Source organism: Asparagus officinalis, chromosome 3, assembly GCF_001876935.1.
Source record: "Asparagus officinalis chromosome 3, Aspof.V1, whole genome shotgun sequence".
Taxonomy (NCBI): domain Eukaryota; kingdom Viridiplantae; phylum Streptophyta; class Magnoliopsida; order Asparagales; family Asparagaceae; genus Asparagus; species Asparagus officinalis.
Window position 1 is genome coordinate 86,185,163 of NC_033796.1, and position 7,951 is coordinate 86,193,113.

Consider the following 7,951-nt stretch of genomic DNA (forward strand, 5'->3'; position numbering starts at 1 on the left):
TTCGAAACTGCCAATTTTTAAAATTTCTCTCAGGCCCTCGAGCGCGTGATTCCGAGCACTTTAATCAAGATCTAATCTTTATTGGATCTTCGAGTTCCCCTCAGGTTATTCCATAATTTTAAGGCATTTTTTATGCTTTAATTTAATTTAATAAACTGCGTGGGGTTGCAGTTGCGAGGGTAGGATTACGATTCGGAGCCGCGTCGAGCCTTATCTTTCAGGGGGATAAAAAAGTGATTTTTATTTCTAGATCTCGACGCTCTTGATTTTTTTTGTAAGGCCATTTATGTTCGGCGAGCTATCGAGAGGTCCGTTTTCCCTGCTGGGCATGGCTGAATGGCGGCGCCTCCCTCATATGATGGTGAGCAATTTTTGAGCCTTTTCGAAAATTTACAAAATTAGTCCTAAATTTTTTTTCTGGATATATTGCAAATTGGTCGCATTTTACCCCGCCCGCTTAGTTGCTCCTTGGTGAGGCAACCGGAAGGCTTTTGGTTCTCCTTGGTGAGGAATCGACCTTTATGGAAATTTTACAAATTAACGCGCTCTTCTTCTGAAAGAAATTGGCAAATTAGTGCTTTTACCCCCCATTTTGGGCTGCTCCTTGGTGAGGCGATCGGGAAAAGCCCTTGATTCTCCTTGGTGAGGATGGCGAGCTTTAAAGATGGGTTTTGCTTGGTCAAAACCACATCTCATAATAAAGGGGGCGTTTTGACGCTGATTGTGCTTTATAAGGCAGTGATATATTGTCGATATACGCCATCTTATAAATGCGCATGTGGCCAATCGTCTCGCCCTTTATAAGGCAATGAACTCTATCTTACCAATCTTTGTAAGATGAATTCAATTTCCTTTTATATCTGAAATTAACAAAACACTTAAACTGCTTGTTTTCAGTCGGAATATCCCTTCCGAAGCTTTTTTCATCGGCATGCGGTGAATGGACGTCGTGATGAGTATTATTCAAAATCTGATGACTTTTCGCCATGTCCGGCTCACCTCCCAGTTTGCCTCGCGGGTACAATCGCTGGATATGTTGTCCAAGTGGTGAAGGAAGGTGGACATCAGCCCTTCGCGCATCCTGCTGATCACACAGATGCGCGCTCTCGTGCAGGATGCCGTTTCCGTTCAGTCTCTTAGGAAGACTGACTTCTTGTTCGGCGACTCTACCGGGATCCCAGATGCGGCATTTATTGAAAGCTAAGCAGTGGCTTTAACCAGACCGGCAGTCGTTTTATGTATTTGCCGAAGATTCCTCGACACCGGTTCTTGACTGAGCTCAGGGGCCAGGCTGTGAAACGGGAGATGTCCGTGGCGTTTGACAAAGGAGCATGAGAGCGTTCACGTGGTGGCTATAGTCACTCCATCAGGCATTCCTGGTGTCAGGCAATATAAAATTGCTTATACCCCCCCAGTCGCCCTAAGCATAGCTCCGGCACAAACCGACGAACCCAACGAGGCGACAGAATCGACGAATGGCACAGAAGGCGACGGAATGCCATCCAATACGCGTCGGAATCAAGGGCCAAAGTGTTAAGGAATCCAACGAGTCATCCCCGAGAACAGACTCGACGAATCGCGATCGATCAAAGATCAGTTTCGGACATCGAACTTCAGAAGGCGGATTTACTGCCGAAATCAGGAATGCGGATTTACTGCAAAATCAGCAGGAATCCGAAATTACTGCCATAATCAGATCAACCAATCAGAATCTCAATCAACACGAATCACTGGACAGAGACCGGAAACAACGAAAAACGACTCGAATAAAGTCGAAAACACCGCCCGCGGGGCTCGGCCCAAAACCGAGCCACCTCAAGGTGCTCGGCCAAGGCCGAGCCACCTGAGGTGGCTCGGTGGGCGCGAGCCACCTCGGGGTGGCTCGGTGGCAGAGGCCACCATTGGGGGCTGGCTCGGCCATGAGCCGAGGCCACCTCTCGGGTGGCTCGGCACAGTGCGCGGCCACCCAGAGGTGCCTGACCGTGGCCAAGAGGTGGCGCGACAATTTCCCTTTTGCAGCCACATGTCCTGAGAGCCTATAATATAGGCCTAGAATGTTTCATTTTCAGAAGGTCGAACTTCCAAAGAGGCCGAAACTCTGGCGGATTGAAGAGCTGAACTCGGCAGCTTTGAAGACGCAGAAGAACTTGCACATTCCGGACTGATCCTCGCGACCATCGCACGTCAAGAAAAAAAAAAAGGCAGGAGGCTCGAGAGGTTAAGAAAAGAAGCAGGATCTGAGATCTACACGAGACCCCACTCCAGATCTAAGCTTGGTCTAGATCTGAGATCCGAAGCGAATTTAAAAATAATTCCCCCCCTGGTGGGATTAATCCCTCCCGGCTAGTTATTCCCATTTTCGTGGAATAATACGCCGCATAAATCGTGTAGAGCCGACCGGATCTAAAGATCAGCGCGTGGTCCCACGGCAAAACAACCCCGGCGGGGCAGGCTAAAGAACCCACCAAAGCGAGCACCAGCAAAACAGGAGCTCGTTGATTTGTTTCACAGAGGAGAAGTTGTAATTTTTCTTTATTTTTCTTTGATTTAGTTGTGAACCCCGATCTATAAAAGACCGGATGCTTTTGTAACTGCAAAAAAGTTGTAAATCAAGATGACAATTATCTCATTAATGAAGAAGCAACAGTTTTTCCAGCGCGAAATAATCTGGCGACCACAGTGGGAGCGCGGAACGATCTCGCAACGAGATCGATGCGTCGCAGCCGGCGATTGGCAATCCGCGGTCGTGGAGGAGGTCGAGTACTGAGTTTCGAACAAGCAAGTCGAGGAGTACGTGTTCGCCTCGGTCCGGCTCTAATCTCCCCCCATCGCCGCAAGTCCTAAGAAGTTCTCCTGCCGGGAGAAAAGCTCGTTGTTTATGAAGCTGCTCGGAAGCCCATGAAGCTGCTCACCCAACTTGACGCCCGCAAGTTGCGTAAAGAAGTTCGCAACCGACCGTCACAATCAGGTCAACGCCAAACTCCCGCCAACCGCCTCCACTATTCAGCGGCGTTTGTGACTCTGCTCTAAAGAGAGCCCGCCAGAGGCGTCGTCAACCGCCTTGGCGCGCGCAATTCGCTAAGGCGATGGAGTCTACGGACCGGAATTTCCGTCTACTACCAGCGCGGAGTGAGAGAACCAGAAGAGGCAAAAACATCCTCAAGCCACCAATCGAACGGCGACTCTTCCAAGCCGCCAAAGAAAGAATGGGTCCGCGTGCGAAACGGAACCGTTTCGACCGCTCGAGGGAGCGTATTCGCAAGCTAGCCGGCGAGTGTCAGCGCAGGCACGGGCTCAAAGCTGCAGGAAGCCCCGTAGAAAGCTGCAAGAAGGAGGTGGAGAAGTAAACGCACACACCAACCACGCCAAGTCCTGGAAAAGCCTAAGTCGGAAGTGCGATCAGGCCAAAAAGCACCGTGCAGCCTTCTAAGGAAGGTCAAATCCGGCGAGTCACAGCAAACAGTCGCCGCTAATCCCAATAACTTCTCTCCGGGAGATCATGCAGAGTCATTCCCGCAAAGAAGAAAATCAAATTTTGCGAAGGCGCGCTCGGTCCAGTTCCTGACGTGAGAGGGCAAAGACTCCAAATTCACAGAGCGTTTGGCCTGATGAAGAACCCAGAAACGACTCAACATAACTGGAGGGTCGCCAGTCAATGCTCCAAGCATGACAAAGAGCTCAAAAGGGCAGCTGCAGTGCACCAATTGCGCATTGAAGTCCAAGAGCGCGCATGCGAAATTCACGCGCCAAAAAGGCATGTTTTGAGCGGGTAACGCTTTGAAAGCCCCAAAGAAGGCAGGAAGTCAACCTCAGATGGCAAACATTTATCATCTGATAATGATAGTGTTGTACACTGAGAAAGGCGTGCCGCGCACAGGACGATAGGTTTACTCTGAACTGTCCAAAATGACGAGTTGGTATCTATCGTGCTGGGGTTACGAATAGAACCCAGGAAGAGAGTCCCCGAGACGGGAAATTCATGTCCCTGTTCGCAAACTCATTCGGCGTATTGTCGAATGCAATTGCATTAAGGAGGTCCCCGGAAAAGAGTTTCAGTTTTGAAAGACTTAATTGCGGAGAACGCCAAACCAAAGGCCTAAGGCGCTTCCAACGGAAGAAGAAGGTGATTGAAGACGGAGATTTTCCCGAGGGTCACGGCACCAACGTATGACGAGCAAGGGACAATCGCAACGAGAATGAATTTCGAGTCGATTCTGAAGCTTCCCGACCTAGAACCGCGTCTGCAGTCCGGAACCATAAGAGCGAGCAACTGATGGTAGGATTCGGACAAGACGCCCGTTCAGAAGATGAAGAATCTGATGCCGGGCTCCGCGGTGGCATCAGATAATACAGTATCGCAGCGAGGGACAACGCCCGCGAGGCCTGATGAATAAGTGGGCGAGCAGATGGCCAAGATTGCTTGAAGACGCTTTGGTAAAGCAGAAAGAAAGTTTCAAATTTAAGATGGAGATGGCCCATGCAGCAGATGAGAGAAATGGCATGACCAACAGATGCCACAGCATTGGCGAAACAGCCAAAAGGCGAGCGAGAATCAATCGTAACCGCGATTAATTGTGGAGAATGAGGATACAATGCTCGTAAACACCGGGAATGATCCTGCCCTCAAGCAGGGGTGGTAATGAGAATGCTGGCGAAAACACCTGCGAAAACCTGAAGATCAAGAACCTCGAGAGCATAAAATCAACACATTGATCTACTCCGCTGCAAGAGACGAAGAAAACAGGGCATTCCCTTGCCCATACCGCAGAGATGGGAATCAATGCCATATCCGGGAAGTTCAAGTCTAATTAACTTCACGCCGTTTAATGGGAGTTTTGTTCACCAACCACTCGCATTGATTTTAACTTCAAATCGCAACTTCGGGAGTCATCTCTGTAATGAGCTCTATGTGCGGTGCATTCGTTGGCACTCTTCGCGGAGCCGCCTTCGATTGGTATCGTCGCCTCAGCCTTAACAGGAAAGTATAAACAGCTGGGAACGACATGGAGACGAAGTTCGCTTAGCAAATTTCCTTCGACGACGACACGCGGGATCTCTATCGGATCGCTGCTGATGGAAAGCAAAAGACGGGAGTTAGTCGAGCATCTTCGTCCAAAAAGTTCCGGAAGCAAGGCGATGAACTGGCGCGGGACGCGATCCACAAGAATTCATCCTCCGACATGCCAAACAACCTTCGCTGGACGTGTTGGAAGCAAAATGGGCACAGGCCACCCGTCAAAGGACGTGGGCAGATCTGAAAAAATCGAGGAGAAGGATTTTTCAGTCAAGGATCAAAAGGAAGGATAGATCTAAGACGAATATCAAGTTTTTAAGGAGATCAGACGCTCGAGGGAAGAGAAATCAAGAAAAGAGGCAAAGGGGGGGCCGGCCCTAGAAAGAGAAGAAGAAAAAAAGAAAAAATGAAGAAAAAACCCTCTTTTATAGCCCCGGCCCTAGAGAGAGAAGAAGAAAAAATAAAAAAATGAAGAAAAACCCTCTTTTATAGCCTTGAACCAGATCTGGCTGAACCAGACCAGACCAGGGTTGAACCAGACCAAGCCAAATTGAGCCAGAATGAGCCAGAATGAGCCAAATTGAGTCAGATTGAGCCTGGCTGGACCAGACCAGATCAGAATGAGCCAAATTGAGCCAGATTGAACCAGAATGAGCCAGTTTGAGCCAAATTGAACCAGTTTGAACCAAATTCGAACCAGAATTCAAATTGGAGCTGAATTAAACATTGGAACGACTTTTGATCAACCTACGGTTCATTCCTTCACCTATTTAACCCCTCTACCATATATTTGGAAGGGTCGGAGAGATTTTGAACCCAAATACTGCCTTTTTTTTTGGCACATTTTTTGGGCTGGTTTATTATTCGAACCTAAAGAACACTCCGAAAAGTATACGAGTATAAACTGCTTCTTAATACTCCAATAAGGTATATGAGTATAAACTATTCCCTATTTTTGGTTTGAGAAGTTCCTGGAGAATATTGTTTATAAATATTCTTAAGGATAACTCAACTACACTACGCCGGACAACGCGTTGTGCATAAAGACTCGACGCCACAATCAATGGTCAGCTAAAAGGAATCGACTTCAAGTTCAAAAAATTCCGACAAACGGTCAGACAATAAATGCAGCACCGGAACTCTTACAGACTTTCGACAAAGCACCGAAAAGCCTGGAGAATTGAAGGAGTCAAGAACAGAAGCCATTCCGAGGTCCCGTTATACCGACTGAAGGTAGGGACAATCATATCCAAAGTATCCCAGACTCTTCTATAAAAGAACGAGACTGAAATACTTTGGAGGGGGTATCTGTAGGCATATAAAATTGCTTATAGGTCCCCTAGCATAGCTCGGCACAAACCGACGAACCAACGAGGCGACGAGATCGACGAATCGCACAGAAGCGACGGAATGCATCCACCCGCGTGCAGAATCAAGCTAATGAGTTGAGGAATCAACGAGTCATCCAACCGAGAGCGGACTCGGACGAATCACGATCGAATCAAGATCAATTTCGGACTCGAACTCAGAAGCGGATTTACTGCCAAATCAGGAATCCAACTTACTGCCAAATCAGATCAACCAATCAGAGTCTCAATCAACCGAATCACGGACAGAACCGGAAACAACGGAAAACGACTCGAAAAAGTCGGAAAACACCGCCCGCGGGGGCTCGGCCAAAGCCGAGCCACCTCAAGGCGGCTCGGCCTTAGCCGAGCCACCTTGAGGTGGCTCGGTGGCTGAGCCACCTCAAGCCCGAGGTGGCCGACAGTGGCCCGAGGTGGCCGACAATTCCCTTTTTGCAGCCACTGTCCTGAGAGCCTATAAATAGGCCTAGAGATGTTCATTTTCAGAGGTCGAACTTTCAAGAGCCGAAACTCTGCCGGATTGAAGAGTGAACTCGGAGCTTGAAGACCAGAAGACTTGCACATTCGGATCTGATCCTTGGCGACCATCCACGTCAGAAAAGGCAGGAGCTCGAGAGGAAGAAAGAACAGATCTGAGATCTACACGAGACCACACTCCAGATCTAAGCTTGGTCTTAGATCTCGAGATCCGAGCGATTATTCCCTTGGTGGATTAATCCCTCCCGGCTATTATTCCCTTCGTGGAATAATACCCGCATAATTGTGTAGATCCGACCGGATCTAGATCGCGCGGTGGTCCACGGCAAACAACCCCGGCGCAGGCAAAGAACCCACACAAGCGAGCGGCCGTAAAACAGGAGCTCGCGATTTGTTCACAAGGGGAAAGTTGTAATTTTTATTTTTTTTCTTCTTTCTTTGATTTAGTTGTAACCGGATCTATAAAAGACCGGATCTTTGTAACCCAAGATGACAATTATCTCATTAATGAAGAAAGCTACAGTTTTCCACGCGAACATGCACATGCGCTAGTCTCCATCCTTTTTGGGCACCAACAACACTGGTGACCCGTAAGGCGAACAACTCGGCACAATCACTCCCGACCCGTAAGGCGAACAACTCGGCACAATCACTCCCGTCTCCAAGAGCTCCTGAACCTGCTTCTTGATCTTCTCGGACTCCTGTACTTATGTGCGGTATAGGCCTATGTTAGGTAAGGAACTCTCCCCGGTCAACATAATCTCATGCTCTACACCTCGACGTGGTGGTAGTCCCGTGATCTCGAAAAACAAGTCTGCATACTTGGCCTTTAACCTGTCAAGATCTCCCTCCTGAAGCTTGCTCAAGGTGGACAAGCACATCCTACTCAGGTGCTTTTCATACGGCTGAATGAACAATAAAACGAACTTCCTGCCCGCATTCACCAACCTCTTAGCCTGATTTACCGTCACCAAGCTCGTCTCCTGTGGAAGAGATGCCGAATGAAAAATAAAGTGCTCGCCATCCTTGGTGAACGTATACTTTTAGGCTTGTCGATCATATACTGCGTATCTATCCCACAAATAAGGATTAC